Source organism: Lactuca serriola, chromosome 9, assembly GCF_051521515.1.
Source record: "Lactuca serriola cultivar US96UC23 chromosome 9, Lser_US96UC23_V15, whole genome shotgun sequence".
Lineage (NCBI taxonomy): Eukaryota > Viridiplantae > Streptophyta > Magnoliopsida > Asterales > Asteraceae > Lactuca > Lactuca serriola.
Window position 1 is genome coordinate 71,708,033 of NC_136416.1, and position 15,597 is coordinate 71,723,629.

The window sequence follows — 15,597 nt, forward strand, 5'->3', positions numbered from 1 at the left end:
ACCCCTCGATTCCCACGACGATCTGATGGTGTTGCAGATCTATAAAGAGGGAGGCCATGAGGCGACGACAATTTCAAGATGAATAGAGCATAAGGACGACGATACTGAGGAAGATGGCCACACCATTGTTCGACAAAAGTGAGCTTACCGGATCTGAAGTTCGACGAATAGATGAAACGTCGGGGATGGGGAGAAACGAAGGTGGCGGCCATCCCCATCAATTTCCAGTCGCAAAACGCCCCATATGAAAACCCTAGCCGCCGCCATCACAAACCCTAAGCTGTTATAAAGTCGTTTGGGAGGGAGGACGACAGATCGTTAGCATTGCCGGAGAAGGACCAAGATGAAGTGGTGGCGCTAGGGTTTGCTATAACAGGCAGCTCCGACGATTGATTTTCTGCTCCAACGAAGGTCTCTGACAGTGGGTTTTCATCACCAACGAAGGTTTCGTCTTTTCTGGTGGTGTTGGTGGCATTCATCTTTTCTGGTGGTGACGGTGTCGTTCATCGTTTCCGGCGATGGTGTTCATGCTTTCCGGTGAGGGTGAGGGTTGGGGGAAGGAGTGAGGGTGGTGGCGTTCTCTTAACTAGAGAGAGAGAGAGAGAGATTCATTTATTTATGTTTTTTTAGTTAGAAAATATTTAAATAACAAAAAGAAAAGCAAAAAACAAATAGAAAGGGGCAAATCTGTCATTTTAAGATTTTTAAAGCTGTTTTGGACCAAAACCGCAACAAAATGAAAACTTTTGGACCATTGGTGCTAGTCCAAACCCGTTTGGCCCAAAGTGGCAATTTTGGACATACCACAGGGACCATTCTTGCAATTTTGTCCCAAAAATATCATATAAAATTTTTATTTTTAAAACTAGTAAAAACATCATTCATTCATTCTAAATCCATTAAAATGTGATAATGTATAAAATAATCATCAAAATACAAATCATCTCATAAAATGTGGAATATTTGTGGATGTGGTGCGATCATGTCGGACCCTTCCCTTTCGAACTGGAAGTACCTGAAAAAAAATAAACATAAAACTGTAACCACAAAACTAAGTGATTTTCTCAAAAAAAAAACCTCATACGAAACATACACATTAGCCATAAACTAAAATGGTAATATTTCACCCCCAAGTCTATTTCAACTCCTTCGGTATTTTTCAACCGGTACTAGGTCTATTTCACCCCTGAGTCTATTTCAACTTATTTGGTATCTTTCAACCGATATTATGTCTATTTCAACTCCTTCGGTATCTTTCAATTGGTATTGGGTCTATTTCACCCATACAGCTAAGCATACAATAACACAACAAGAGTCACAAAGACAACAACCACATACAAGTATATCAGGATGTGTCACGAAGACAAATATCATTCTACAAACATAATCTAGTGGGTCGGCATTGGTGCCCTCGACCCACGAGTATAGTGAAGAGACTCACCTCAATTGGTCAATGAACAAATTTCACTCTCTCTTGGGCTGCTGGAATTGAAGTATCTCCTACTAAATATATCCAAACCAACCCTAATTAGAAATCAAGAAAATCTCCTACCAAGCAAGTCCAAATACCAAAGTAAGCTCTTATTTAGGAAAAATACCATTTTCCCCTTCCGAGTCCTCGACCCTTCACAGATGACCAAAAGTCAAGTGGTTAAAGAAAAGTCAATAGTCAAACACAGAGGACTTACACGATGCGTACCCCTCTCTACGTTGGGCGTAGAGTTCACTCAAGAAGGACGAGCCAACAATGACCTACGTTGGGTATAGCTCATATTACGCCCTACGTAATGGGTTGATAAGTGCTTCCCATATTAAGCTATTAATCCGTAAAGGCAAGTCATCAAGTGCCCAGATCTAGTCCCTATGAATGTTTTGAATGATAAAGTTGATGACTTTATGCCCTTACTGATGGGTTTTGGTCATAAGACATCCTATGTGCTCATACAAACCCTAAAGCTCGGATCTAGGTTTCTCTATTGTACATACTTTGAATCCAAGACTTTGAACCCTAATACTAGCATATGGAAATCAGAATTCACATGTAAATAGGTTTAAGAACATACCTTGATTGTTATATAGCAATAACAATCCAATTCCTCCTTGAATTGACCTTGGAAAGCAAAGAGTCACAAGTGTCACTCCTCTAATGGCTCACAAACACCATAAGCAAGTGGAGAAGGTATATAGAGAGAGGAGGGAGGTTAGAATTCGTATTTTGGACCTCTTGGGAAGGGATACCCGAATTCATAACCCTAGGGGTGTTTATATAGGTGTAGAGATAGGGTTTCAGTCATTATCCTTATCTAGTTGATTATCCATTAAGCAACCAATAAGATAATCCTTGAATCCTTATCATACTCGAATTCTAAGGCTTTCCAACCTTAAATTCGTTCACCATACTTATAAGATAATTCTTACCTTATTTTGTAACTATCACATAATTACAATTCAGCCCCTCTAGTTTAATTAATTACACTTGATCACAAAATTAATTCTCAATTAATTATTGACCAATATTAATTAAACAAATATGATTTCTCCTTTAATATATTATCCTTATAACATATTAATAAATCATATTATCCTCTCTTTCTATTTATTTCTCCAATCAAGTTGCTTTGGTGAAGGCAACCCAAAAGGACCATGCACCATCGGGTCAAGTACATACCAAAATAGTTATGGACTTAGACACTAATCCAACAGTCTCCCACTTGGATAAGTCTAACAACTATTCTGCGTATGACTTCGGTTCCCGATCTGCAATTGTAGCTTTCCAAAGCCGCTGTCAACTCTAATCATATCAAATACGCGTGTCCTTAGATAAGGGATCATATATTCCTCCATTCTAGATATCATATGAGATATGATTTCAAATCATTCTCTTTGTACTATGTCTCGATTTTCGATTTATGACGACTGACTAATTGAACAAATCAAATTAGCCCTAGCCCGGCCGAGCATTTACGTTTGTCATCACTAAACCATCGAGGGGCCCAAAGATATCGCTTTTATCCTACTTTGGATAAAAGGAATGGATAAACTTTGATACAATGCTTGCTTGCACTCACGCACCGAATTACACACAACAATATGTTTTATAACACCAAGTTACTGGTGCGTTTACATATTATCAATGTGCAACCGATTCGCAAGATACAACTCACACATCTCGGTTTCAAGAATATAAGATGTTATCGTCTCACCAATCACTCGTGATACAATCCATGGAGTGATCCAAGTGAGCGTGGGTCTAATCCAATGCTCAAATCTCATTCATAAGCACTCATGAACGTTGCAGCAAACATTTGCTTATGTCTAATACTTTTCTAGACAATCCACACACCAATTCACGACAGTCTTCATTCATATCTACTTCCAACATATGAACGACTGTGGCCCGTTTGAATAATTCGATTATTCTTAATAAACTCAATTATTCTGGAAGTCAAAACATGCAAATGTGAAACACAAGAATAATACTAATCCCATATGGCCTCAAACCTTTGAGTATAAATAAAACTCCTTTTATTTATCACCATATCGATTACTCATTATTTGTCGTTTCGGGTAATCAACTTCTTACTTGAATTACAACACTTGTCCCATGCTCCTAGCATGCACACAATGTTTACCTATGGTTCTTACTTTGTGAAATAGATCATATTGAACACATTTCCAATCCTTCTCATTTCACAACTCCAAATCCGTTTTTCATAAGTTAAAGAATATCAAATTCTTGCTACTTATATAATATGCTAGATTCTAACATTTTATGCAATGATCTCTTTTGTAATGTCACTGCACCAAAGTCACAAAGACTTTTGCCAATGATATTACAAAGTCCTCTATCGGAGATTGTTACAAGACAATTCCATAGACGTGATGTCTCTCACTCAAAGTACATTCTTTGAACATCCTTTTGCATAGAAGTTTCTAATCTAGTCATAGATTTCTCAATATTCAATTCCCAATATGGACACACTTCCATATGTTCCATATGACAACTCATTCTTAATAGAGTCTTATCTATTTGTAATGATGCCGATATGGTCCATCCAATATGGAAACATTTCCATATTTTCCAATACTATACTTCCAACTACTCACAAGCGACCAATCCTCGTCAAACTTGGATTGTCCTTTGATAGTTGTTTAATTATTTTAGTCTAAACCGATTCTAGTCCTTTTTCCCTCTAAATGTGCTCGACATTTGGAAAATTTTAGAATGGTCAAACATTAAAGCATTTGCAATCGATCCTATACCCGAAGCGTATGGGACACGACGCATAATGTTTTATTTGCTATGTTCTCAAAATTCGAATTGTGAAGAGGGATGCCGTAATCATAATCGAAATTTTAAGAACATACTATGTACCTTTAACTAAATTTATTAATATTTCTCAACCTAATCCTTTAGATTTGAAATGAAGCATAATATTCTCTCCCTTAATTATAGCAAAACAACTCTTCAACTATTGCGACTTTGCAAAGTATGACTCTTGTTTTCTATAATTAATATTGCTAACCTTGCAATACTTTCCTTAATAATCATACAATCATAACTTTTATGCTCCCACTATCTTGATGATTATTATAAAACATAACACTTATGCTCCCACTAGCTTCGACATGTATTCATAAACATCTTAACTTTCAGAAAAACAATGCTTAATGAATTTCTTAAGTTCATGTTTCTAATACTTAGTGCTTTGATAATCTTTTATCAAGGTTTCTTGAATCTTATACACATTTGCCTTCGATAGTTCATATGTGTGTCTAAACAATTAAGACTAATTGCCAAACCTCACAATTCAAATTATGGAAAGGGATGCCGTAACCATAATTGAATTCGAGAATGCAATTTTACAGTCACTATCTTCTTAAAATCTGTCTTAGTGAAAGCATTTCCTCACAATCATTTTCATGAAGGAGGAAATCTTATGACACTTAGATTTAAACAGTGTATTTGTTCCTATCCATGTGAATTTGTCAAAACCAACGTTTACGACAAATTCAAACTCATATGGAGCGAACTTTCTTAATCTTGATTTCTTGCCTCATGGTAGCACAGCTGCCCACCACGTCTTCCAAGTAGTTAAGCATCTCACCCTTTCTTATCAATGTACCTTTCATTGATTAAGGTGCCTTGCCTTTTATGCATTCAAGATGAGAACTCATAGAACTCATATGCATAATTAACTCAATTGGAACAGCACATAATCAAAATAATGTCAATACGATAGGTTGTCAACCTCAACTCGTGTGCTAGTGATGATTGGTAAGGTTTATTTGATTTGTTCTTGAAACCTTTCAAGACCATTAAGACTCCCACTGACTCCTTGACATATACGATTCTCTTGTCAAAACATTTCTTGACAAACAAATATTCAAGAGTTAGTGTAGCTTTTATCAAAACACTTCATAAATTGGTCCAAGTTGGTCTTTGTCTTATTCAAGACATCACAATCTTACCATATTTAATGAAAGTTACAAACCTTCTTAATACTTATCACTCATTGTCACAATCTTAACTTTAAGATTTATCATTGGAACGAAGTATGATTGACTTCTTGATTTAACCATTTCTTCAATTCTTGATTCCTTTTCTTAGACATACAATTGTACTAAGACTCACTTAGAGGATCAATTGAGATATGGTTCTTAATCACTAAGACATATCATAAAGCATAAAAGCTACTCTCCCTTCTTCTTAGAATGGAGAAACTTTTATCTTTCTGCCTACTTGATTCTTCTTATTCGTTCTGCTATTGATCTAAACCCTTTAATCAATTCAGAATTACACTTAATCTTGTAAGTATAATCATATTTACTAAACCTTTAGTAAATCATGACGAATGTCTTTGTTACTCTTATGGTGGTCTTGATCAACACGCAACATTGTGTGCTCGATTTGTCTAATTTCCAAATATGAAATTTCTCATTCATCGTGCAACCAAGTTGCGTGATTCCAAATTTCTGTCCAATTGAAACTTTGGGCGATGAGAAACTCTCCCTATTTGGTAAATTCTCGATTTTTTTTTCATAAACACCATAAATAAGAATCATATCCATTTGTTGAAGAAATATTCAAACACCAATTTTCATAACAATTTCATTGCAAGGAAATAAACAAATAAATAAATAAGTCAAACGAAAATTTATTTTATTTATAAAAACAGCGGAAAACATTTGTCCTTACAATGCAAAATCCATTGAAAACTATGTATTTCAAAAGAAAATTTCTAACAACTCTATCATAACTATCTAAGCTCAAAATCTAATCTTCAAGTCCATGCGATCAAGATCCATTCCTTGTGATTAGATTCATCTTGTTCTTTCACCAAGCTTCCTTTCTTTTCACCGATCCTGTAAAACATTCAAATGCAATCTTATTACATTATGTATTAAGAATTAATGAATAGGAACTTAATGGAGTTAGATAGTGGATTTTACCTGAAGCGCAGCCATACTCTTTGACTCTCCCATCTTCTGGACTCTTCAGGCTCTTTGGGCAGACTTGTATCCAATGCCCTCTCTTTTGGCAGCAAACACAGGTCGGTTCTCCTAGAACGTCCTCGGAAGCATGGTCGGTTGACTTTCCCAACAAATACGCTCCATTGCTTCGCCAAATCATTTCTGATTCAGCAGCAACGAGCATGTAAGTTAGGTCAATGAGGTTGTCGTCATGATTCATCATATAATACTTTCTTTTGAACTCATTATATGATTCAGGAAGTGACTGCAAAACCCAATTCACAGCCAACTCATCTGGGAATGACACACATAACATTATCAACCTATCAATGTGTGATTTCATTCCTAGAACGTGGGCACACACGGGTTTACCATCTTCATGTTTCATTTCCAATAGGGCTTTAGTGATATTGAACCTTTCAATTCTTCGATCTTGTGGGTTGGGGAGAACAATAGGAGGAGGAGGAGGAAGTGAAGCATGATTTCTCGTTCCTCGATTAAATCGTGGAATACCATCTTCATGTGGAATACTAGTTCCACGGGATTTGGGAAGACCATAGTTGTCGAACTTTGACATCTACAAAACGGGAGAAAACAAAAACAAATTCAAGTTAGTTGATTGAATGAGTCCTTGGTAAATCACCCAAATGAAATTCCAAGGCTAGGACCCAACACAATATTCTACAACTCGGGAGAGGGATGCCGTAACCCTAATTGCAGAATATTTGAAGGTAAGTGAATGACGATTCACTAATTTCCACCATGAAAAACGAAAAAGAATTTTAAGTTTTAAATCTATGAAAACTCCTAGATCCTATGAGATACATTGAACTTTCAATGGCATGTTTAAATCTCGATATGCCCCTCTTGTTTGTGACTGGGATGCCGAGGATCACAAAGCGGGTGTGAATAACCATGCAAACTACATGGTGCCCTCACATGTTACGGTCACCTATTCGATGTGCCGGTAAACCACACACGCTCCACCGAACTATGACAAACATTGAGTCACCCTTTGCTACCTTTGCTTAGACCCATTTAGTGTGCCGGTTAACCACACACGCTCCACTAACGTCTTCGCAAGGGCACAAAGTGTAATTTCATGGAATTGCATCAATTCACTTTTGCCTAAGTAACTAAGATTGGGAATTTTGAAAAACATTTAGTTACTTTTATAATTCATTATACTTATAATGGAAGGTTTCGTCCTATCCTACCCGTTCGGCTAACGACCCTCCACTAGTCAAGAGTGCGGTGGGTAAGAGTGGATACCCATTCAATCGCCATTTTATAGGCAATTTCCTTAAACACCCCTTATAGACCAGCTTCGTGAATGAGGCCTACTAACGGTAAGACTGACATTTACTCATACATATATATAATGTTAGACTTTTAATGTTATATATATAGTATAGGGTGTATTTTACACTTTTAAAATATTAGGTGGTTCAATTTAACAATTATACCTTTAATTCACTTAAATTGTAAACCTAAACTTTTATGGATTTATTAAACTTCTTTTAATTATACACCTTAATTAATTAATAAAACCATAAGGGTGTGATTCGAACTTTTTCAAAACTATGCTAGGGTTTTAGAATTTAACATTCCTAATTAAACTTTTAATCAACTTTTAAATTCCAAAACTTGAGGGAAAGTTTTGAAACATTTCAACACATTAGGGTTTAGAATTTAAATATGCATCAAAATTAAACTATTTAATCAAAATTTAAATTCCAAAACTTGAGGGCAAGTTTTGAAACCTTTTTTCAAAACATTAGGGTTTCAACTATTTAAATTTCAAAACAACAAAACTTTTTACAACAACAAGGATCAAATAACAAATAATTCAAATTAACATTTAATCACATAATTATCCATATTTGATGATTTCTTGCAAAATAATTTATCAATTTACTTAAAATAATTAATCAATTATCTTATAAAGAAACAATTATCCTATTAATTGATAAATATCTTCAATTAGATTAAAATAATAGTCAAATATATCATATAATCGGATTAATATTAATCTAACATGATAAGGTAATTATCCCAATGCAAAAACAGCAAGAAATCCCGAGATAAGCACTGTCTGACGCACCGACTCGCCGAGTCACCCTTTGGAACTCGCCGAGTAGGGCTGACTCGCCGAGTCCAAGAGTGACTCGCCGAGTCAGGTCGAACAGTGAGGCCAAAACACGATTTTCAGTTACATCAAGCATCAATACAATAGAAACCAATCATGGCTCTGATACCACTGATGGGTTTTGGTCATAAGACATCCTATGTGCTCATACAAACCCTAAAGCTCGGATCTAGGTTTCTCTATTGTACATACTTTGAATCCAAGACTTTGAACCCTAATACTAGCATATGGAAATCAGAATTCACATGTAAATAGGTTTAAGAACATACCTTGATTGTTATATAGCAATAACAATCCAATTCCTCCTTGAATTGACCTTGGAAAGCAAAGAGTCACAAGTGTCACTCCTCTAATGGCTCACAAACACCATAAGCAAGTGGAGAAGGTATATAGAGAGAGGAGGGAGGTTAGAATTCGTATTTTGGACCTCTTGGGAAGGGATACCCGAATTCATAACCCTAGGGGTGTTTATATAGGTGTAGAGATAGGGTTTCAGTCATTATCCTTATCTAGTTGATTATCCATTAAGCAACCAATAAGATAATCCTTGAATCCTTATCATACTCGAATTCTAAGGCTTTCCAACCTTAAATTCGTTCACCATACTTATAAGATAATTCTTACCTTATTTTGTAACTATCACATAATTACAATTCAGCCCCTCTAGTTTAATTAATTACACTTGATCACAAAATTAATTCTCAATTAATTATTGACCAATATTAATTAAACAAATATGATTTCTCCTTTAATATATTATCCTTATAACATATTAATAAATCATATTATCCTCTCTTTCTATTTATTTCTCCAATCAAGTTGCTTTGGTGAAGGCAACCCAAAAGGACCATGCACCATCGGGTCAAGTACATACCAAAATAGTTATGGACTTAGACACTAATCCAACACTTACATAGCTATAGGAAGCTCCAACTCAAACCCTAACTTTCTAACCTCACTTAGTGACCAAAATTCTTTGCATGGAAGAAAAGTAATAACCAAGAATCCATTTTTATGTCTAAATGATAGGTGCATTTTATGCACCTATTTTACATGTCTATTTTCGTCCTTTCATAGCATTCTACTTCACAATTCTTGCATTTATTTAATTATTAGGCCAATTTCATATTTCATTAAGAATGTCTGGTACTTCAATATTTTTGATTTATTTTGTAGGCATTATGGAGCATGGAACGTGGAGCTTGGATGCATGGAGCTTGGATGCTTGGAGCTTTAGAGCATGAAGAGAAGATGAACCGGTCATTCCATTGCAAAAAACATGAAGACATAACCCGAGTCATGGTTGCATTGTCATCATAGCAAAGGACTACGTTTGAAATGCGGTTCTTGTCACACTAACACGGGTCGTGTTTGTCCTTTATCATCTCATATTTGAGCAACATGACTCATGGTGAAGCTAGATTGAAGATGGAGCCAACACTGAAGACTTATTTGTTTTTTAACAAAAAAGCATGGGCCATGCCAAAAACACATGGTCAATACAAATGGCCATGCCAAAACACATGGGCAAAAGGCATGGTCATGCTAAAAACGCATGGCATTATGACATGCACGTGAACATTAATTAAAAGAGGAGAAGACGTCATTTTGGAGGCAGAGACGGTTTCTGGAGCAACTAAGGGTGATCTTGGGAGATTCTAGAAGATTTTTGGAGCTTTTGAGAAGACCTAATCATTGCAAACACCTTTGATTTCATTTTTGTAAGCATTAAACATTTCAATTCCATCTTTATTCTTGTTTGATTTCTTCTTAGCCATGTGTGGCTAAGAAACCCTAGCTTATAGTTCTTGTTCAAAACATGTTGATTGCTTGACTTGAAGCATATGATTTGATGTTTGATTTGTGATTCTATTCTAGTGATTATGTTCTTGTTTAAACTAGAATCCTTAAATTTGATTTGTGTTTGATTGGCCACTTTCATGAATTGAATTTTTGTGTAGTTAATTAACTTTTAGGGCACCTAATCATTCTATAAAGTTAATGATTGATAACAAACAATAGGTTTTCTTATTATAGAACATTTATCACATGTTTTCACATTTTTGAGCGTATGAGAAGAAATGAACATTGTTGGGAAGCTTGTACAAAACTTAATGCAATTTTTCAATACAATCTAAGAGTGTGTTTAGGTTGAATTAGTAAAGTTATGTCTAGTTAAAGAGCGTGTTTTGGTTATATAATTTGTCAAGCGAGAGGTATTAGAGAGTGTTAATACCTTTCAGTACCAACTTAGAATAGTAATCACAAATTACATCAAGTCACAATCAGGTTAAATGACAACATTGAGAACTAGAACTGGAAGCACTTTTACAACTTGTTTACAAATCTATTTCATTTCCTGCATGTTCCAACATTGATTGTTATTTTCATTATTTGACTTTTGCAAACAAAATCCCCCTTTGTGACCAAAGTACCTTGCGGAAAAAGGTATAGAATTTTGTCTCGTGTCTCTATGGTTCGACCCTGCTTGCCTTGTACTACTTTTTAGTGCATTAAAACAGTGTATTTGGAGTCTATTGTACCCCTTTATTTGTTGGGTTTGACACGTCTAACAAATTGACGCCGTTGCCGGGGGACACGGTGTTACTAATTGTTTATGCCTATATCTCTTCATACAGGTACACCATTGTCAATTGACTCGGAGATAGAGAAGACTGCAAAGAGGTTAAGGAAGCAAGCCAAGTTTCGTAAGAAGCAACCGGTTTCCAGTACTTCTTCATCATCTACCCCTCCAGTCATTAACATCTGGGAGGATATACCCCTCTCAAGTGTGTCTGCGTCCGAAATAGAAAGTTCATCACCTTCACCTCAACCATCTTCATCCAAAAATACCACTCCATCCTTTTCACCTACTCATAACATCCCAAACAGTACACCCACAGAAACTTCAATCACTACTCATACCATGGCATGAAACCATATAATGTCAAAGAGGACCAAATCAAGCTTAGGGAATTCCCCTTTGCAATGCAAGACTCAACAAAAGATTGCCTTTATGACCTTCCATCGGGAACGGTTAACACATGGGTAGATCTTGCACGCCTCTTCTTAGACAAATACTTCCCAGAAATGAAAGCCTCAGCCCTAAGAAGATAGATAATTGGGATCAAACAACACAAGAGATAAGCCTTTCATACATATTGGGAGAGGTTCAAAAAGCTTTGTGCCCGTTGCTCAAAGCATGGTATTAGTGAGTACCAAATCCTCCAATACTTCATTGAAGGCATGGCTCCTTAGGAAAGAAGACTTCTTAATGCTTCAAGAGGAGGATCTTTTACTGACAAGACACCAACTGAGATTCGGGATCTTATAAAAAACATGGCGGAGGATTCAAAGCATACTAGTCAAGATGAAGATTGGTACATGGATGCACCCCGAGGTGTAAAAGAGGTGCACACTCATCAAATTGAAGCTCAACTATCCGAGTTGACAAAGGTGGTAATGATGCTTGCTAAGGACAAAGGTGTTCAATCCACACCTCGTCCTTGTGGCATTTGCACTCAAGTGGGACACCCGACTGATATGTGTCCTAAATTGCAAGAATAAGAATATGAAGAAGCAAATGTTATGGGAGGCTATTCACGGCACAATCAAAGAACTTATGATCAGCCCCGAGGCAATCAAGGGTGGAACAACAACCAAAACATGGGCTATCAACAAAGACCACCACCCCATTACCAAGCAAGGCCTCCATTCCCACAACAAAATTACCAACCGAGGTAACCACAACCTCCTCCTCAATAAGTCGGGTCCTCAAGCATGTCCTTAGAAGACATAGTCAAAAGCCTTGCCACTAGCACTCAAAGTTTTCAACAAGAAACCAAGGCATGCATTAAGAATCTTGAGCACCAAATGTCACATCTTGCTCAGTCGGTGAGCAAAATGGAGAATCAAGGAAAGCTACCTCCTCAAACTGAAAAGAACCCAAAGCACAATGCTTGTGCAATTAACTTGAGGAGTGGAAAGAAATATGATGGCCCGAAGATACACGAAGAAGAAGAAGAGGAGTTGGTGATAGAAGAACCACCAAACAAGGATGAAAAGAAAGAAAAAATGGTGGAGGAAAAGAAGCCGGAAGAGAAAGAAGCAAAGATCACACCACCACCTTTTCCATCAAGATTGAGCAACAACAAAAAAGAGAGAGAAGATAGTGAAGTCATGAAAGTGTTCCAGAAAGTTGAAGTCAACATCCCTCTTTTGGACGCCATCAAACAGGTACCTAGATACGCTAAGTTCCTTAAGGAACTTTGCACATCTAAAAAGAAGTTGTGAGGTAATGAGACATTGAAAGTAAGTGAAAATATTTCTGCAGTTTTGTAGAAAAATGATGCCCCCAAAGTGCAAGGATCTGGGTGTTTTCACCGTTCCTTGCAAATTGGGAAACCTTTATGTCCCCCGTGCTATGCTAGATTTATGAGCTTCAATCAATGTTTTACCATATTTTTGATGGGTTTTATGCATAAGAACAATCCTATGTGCTCATACAAACCCTAATGCTTGGATCTAGGTTTCTCTATTGTACATGCTTTGAATCCAAGACTAATAGACTTAGATCTAACATATTATAAACTGAATTAGGGTTTAGGAAATTACCTTTGATTGTTATATAGCAATAACAATCAATTCCTTGCTTGTATTGGCTTCAAAAGCTTAGTGCCTCAAGTGCTGCACCTCTAATGGAGTCACAAACACCTTATGCAACTTGGATGAAGAGGAGAAGAAGAGAGGCTGCCCAAAAACGACTAGAAACCCTAGAGAATCAGTTGTCCACGTTTTTGGAGCCTAAGGGGTCCTTTATATACTTGTGTGGGCTGCTAGGGTTTCAGTCAAAACCCTAATGGACAGCTTAAACTCTAAGCAGCCCATGGAACCTTCTGGATAAGGCCATGGACGAAAATATGATGGGCTTCCATCATAATTTCGTTCACCCCTTGTTCCTTTAGCATTCCTTAGCCCAATAACTCAATTATCCAATAATTGCAATCCAGTCCCCTAAATTTAATTAATCTCTTTTAGCCACAAAATTAATTATCAATTAATTCTTGACTAATATTAATTAAACAATATGATTTCTCCTTTAATATATTATTCTCATAATATATTAATAAATCATATTTAAACCTTTCTCTCCTTAAATCATCCAACATATTGCTACGGTGAAGGCAACCCAAAAGGACCATGCTCATAATCGGGTCAAGTACATACCAAAATAGTTATGGACTTAGACACTAATCCAACAATTTTGTTTATAAATCTATTGGCATAGGCACTTTAACAAAAACCGAGGTGATCATCCAACTTGCAGATCATTCTATAGTACACCCAAAAGGTGTATTAGAGGATGTTTTAGTGCAAGTTAATGAGCTTGTCTTTCCTACAAATTTTTATGTGCTTGATATGGGAGATGATGACCACCCATCCCCGAGTTCCATACTTTTAGGTAAACCATTCTTAAAAACAGCAAGAACAAAAATTTATGTCTACAATGGTACACTGTCCATGGAATTCCATGGGGGAGGTCATCAACTTTAATATATATGAAGCAATGCGGTACCCAAGTGATGTTCATTGCATAAATTTTGTTGATATAATCTATCCTTTGACTGAAAAGTGTTTTGAGTTGACTAACCATGATTTGTTGGAGTTAGTTTTGAGCAGAAATTTTGATAACAATTCAGTCAAAGAGATTGCATAAAATTTCAAGTTAGATGAAAAGTTGCTGGAAAATCATGGAGTTCATGGAAGAAAGGAAGAAAATGAGGTATGATAATAGCAATGTGAAATTGCCCATTTCTAACACAAAACTTCTTCCTTCCATTATGCAGGCACCTAAACTAGAATTGAAGGCTTTGTCACATCATTTGAAGTATGCAGACCTTGGAGAAGAGAAAACTTTGTCTGTCATTATCTCCAACAAGTTGTCCATTGCAAAAGAAGATGAGTTGGTGACTTTGCTGAAAAAGTATAGGAAGTCTATTGGGTGGACAATTGCTGACATAAAAGGGTTGAGCCCTTCCTTGTGCATGCATAAGATTCTCATAAAGGAAGACTTCAAACCAACCCAAGAAGCACAAAGAAGATTGAATCCACCCATGATGGAGGTGGTAAAGAAAGAAATCATGAAGCTTTTTTAAAGCAGGTATGATCTACCCTATCTCAGATAATAAATGGGTGAGCCCTGTTCAGGTAGTCCCGAAAAAAGCGGGGGTCACAATTGTCAAGAATTTCGAAGGAGATTTGGTGCCAACCCGTGTGCAAAAGGGGTGGAGGGTTTGTATTGACTATAGAAAGTTGAATGCCTCAACGAGAAAAGAACATTTTCCCTTGTCATTTATTGACCAAATGTTAGAGAGATTGGACGGTAAATCTCATTACTGTTGCTTGGATGGTTTCTCGGGTTTGCATCAAATTCCGGTAGCCCTGGAAGACCAAGAGAAAACCACCTTCACTTGTCCCTTTGGCACATTTGCTTATAGGCGTATGCCTTTTGGTCTATGCAATGCACCCGCGACATTTCAGAGATGCATGGTGAGCATTTTTTCTGAATTTGTTGAAAACATCATTGAAGTCTTCATGGATAATTTCAGAGTCTATGGAAACTCCTTTGATGAATGTTTGAGTAATCTAACAAAAATTCTGCAAAGGTGTATTGACACAGATCTTGTGCTTAACTATGAAAAATGTCATTTTATGGTGGACAAAGGATTGATCTTAGGTTATATTGTGTCCCAAAAAGGCTTGGAAATTGACAAAGCCAAGATAGATGTTATCAAAAGTCTTCCTTACTCGAAAAATGTTCGGGAAGTTCGTTCATTTCTTGGTCATGCAGGTTTCTATCGGCGGTTCATCAAAGATTTTTCAAAGATCACGGTGTCGATGTGTCAATTACTCCAAAAAGATGTTGAATTTGAGTTCACCCAACCATGCAAGGAAGATTTTGATCGTTTGAAGGA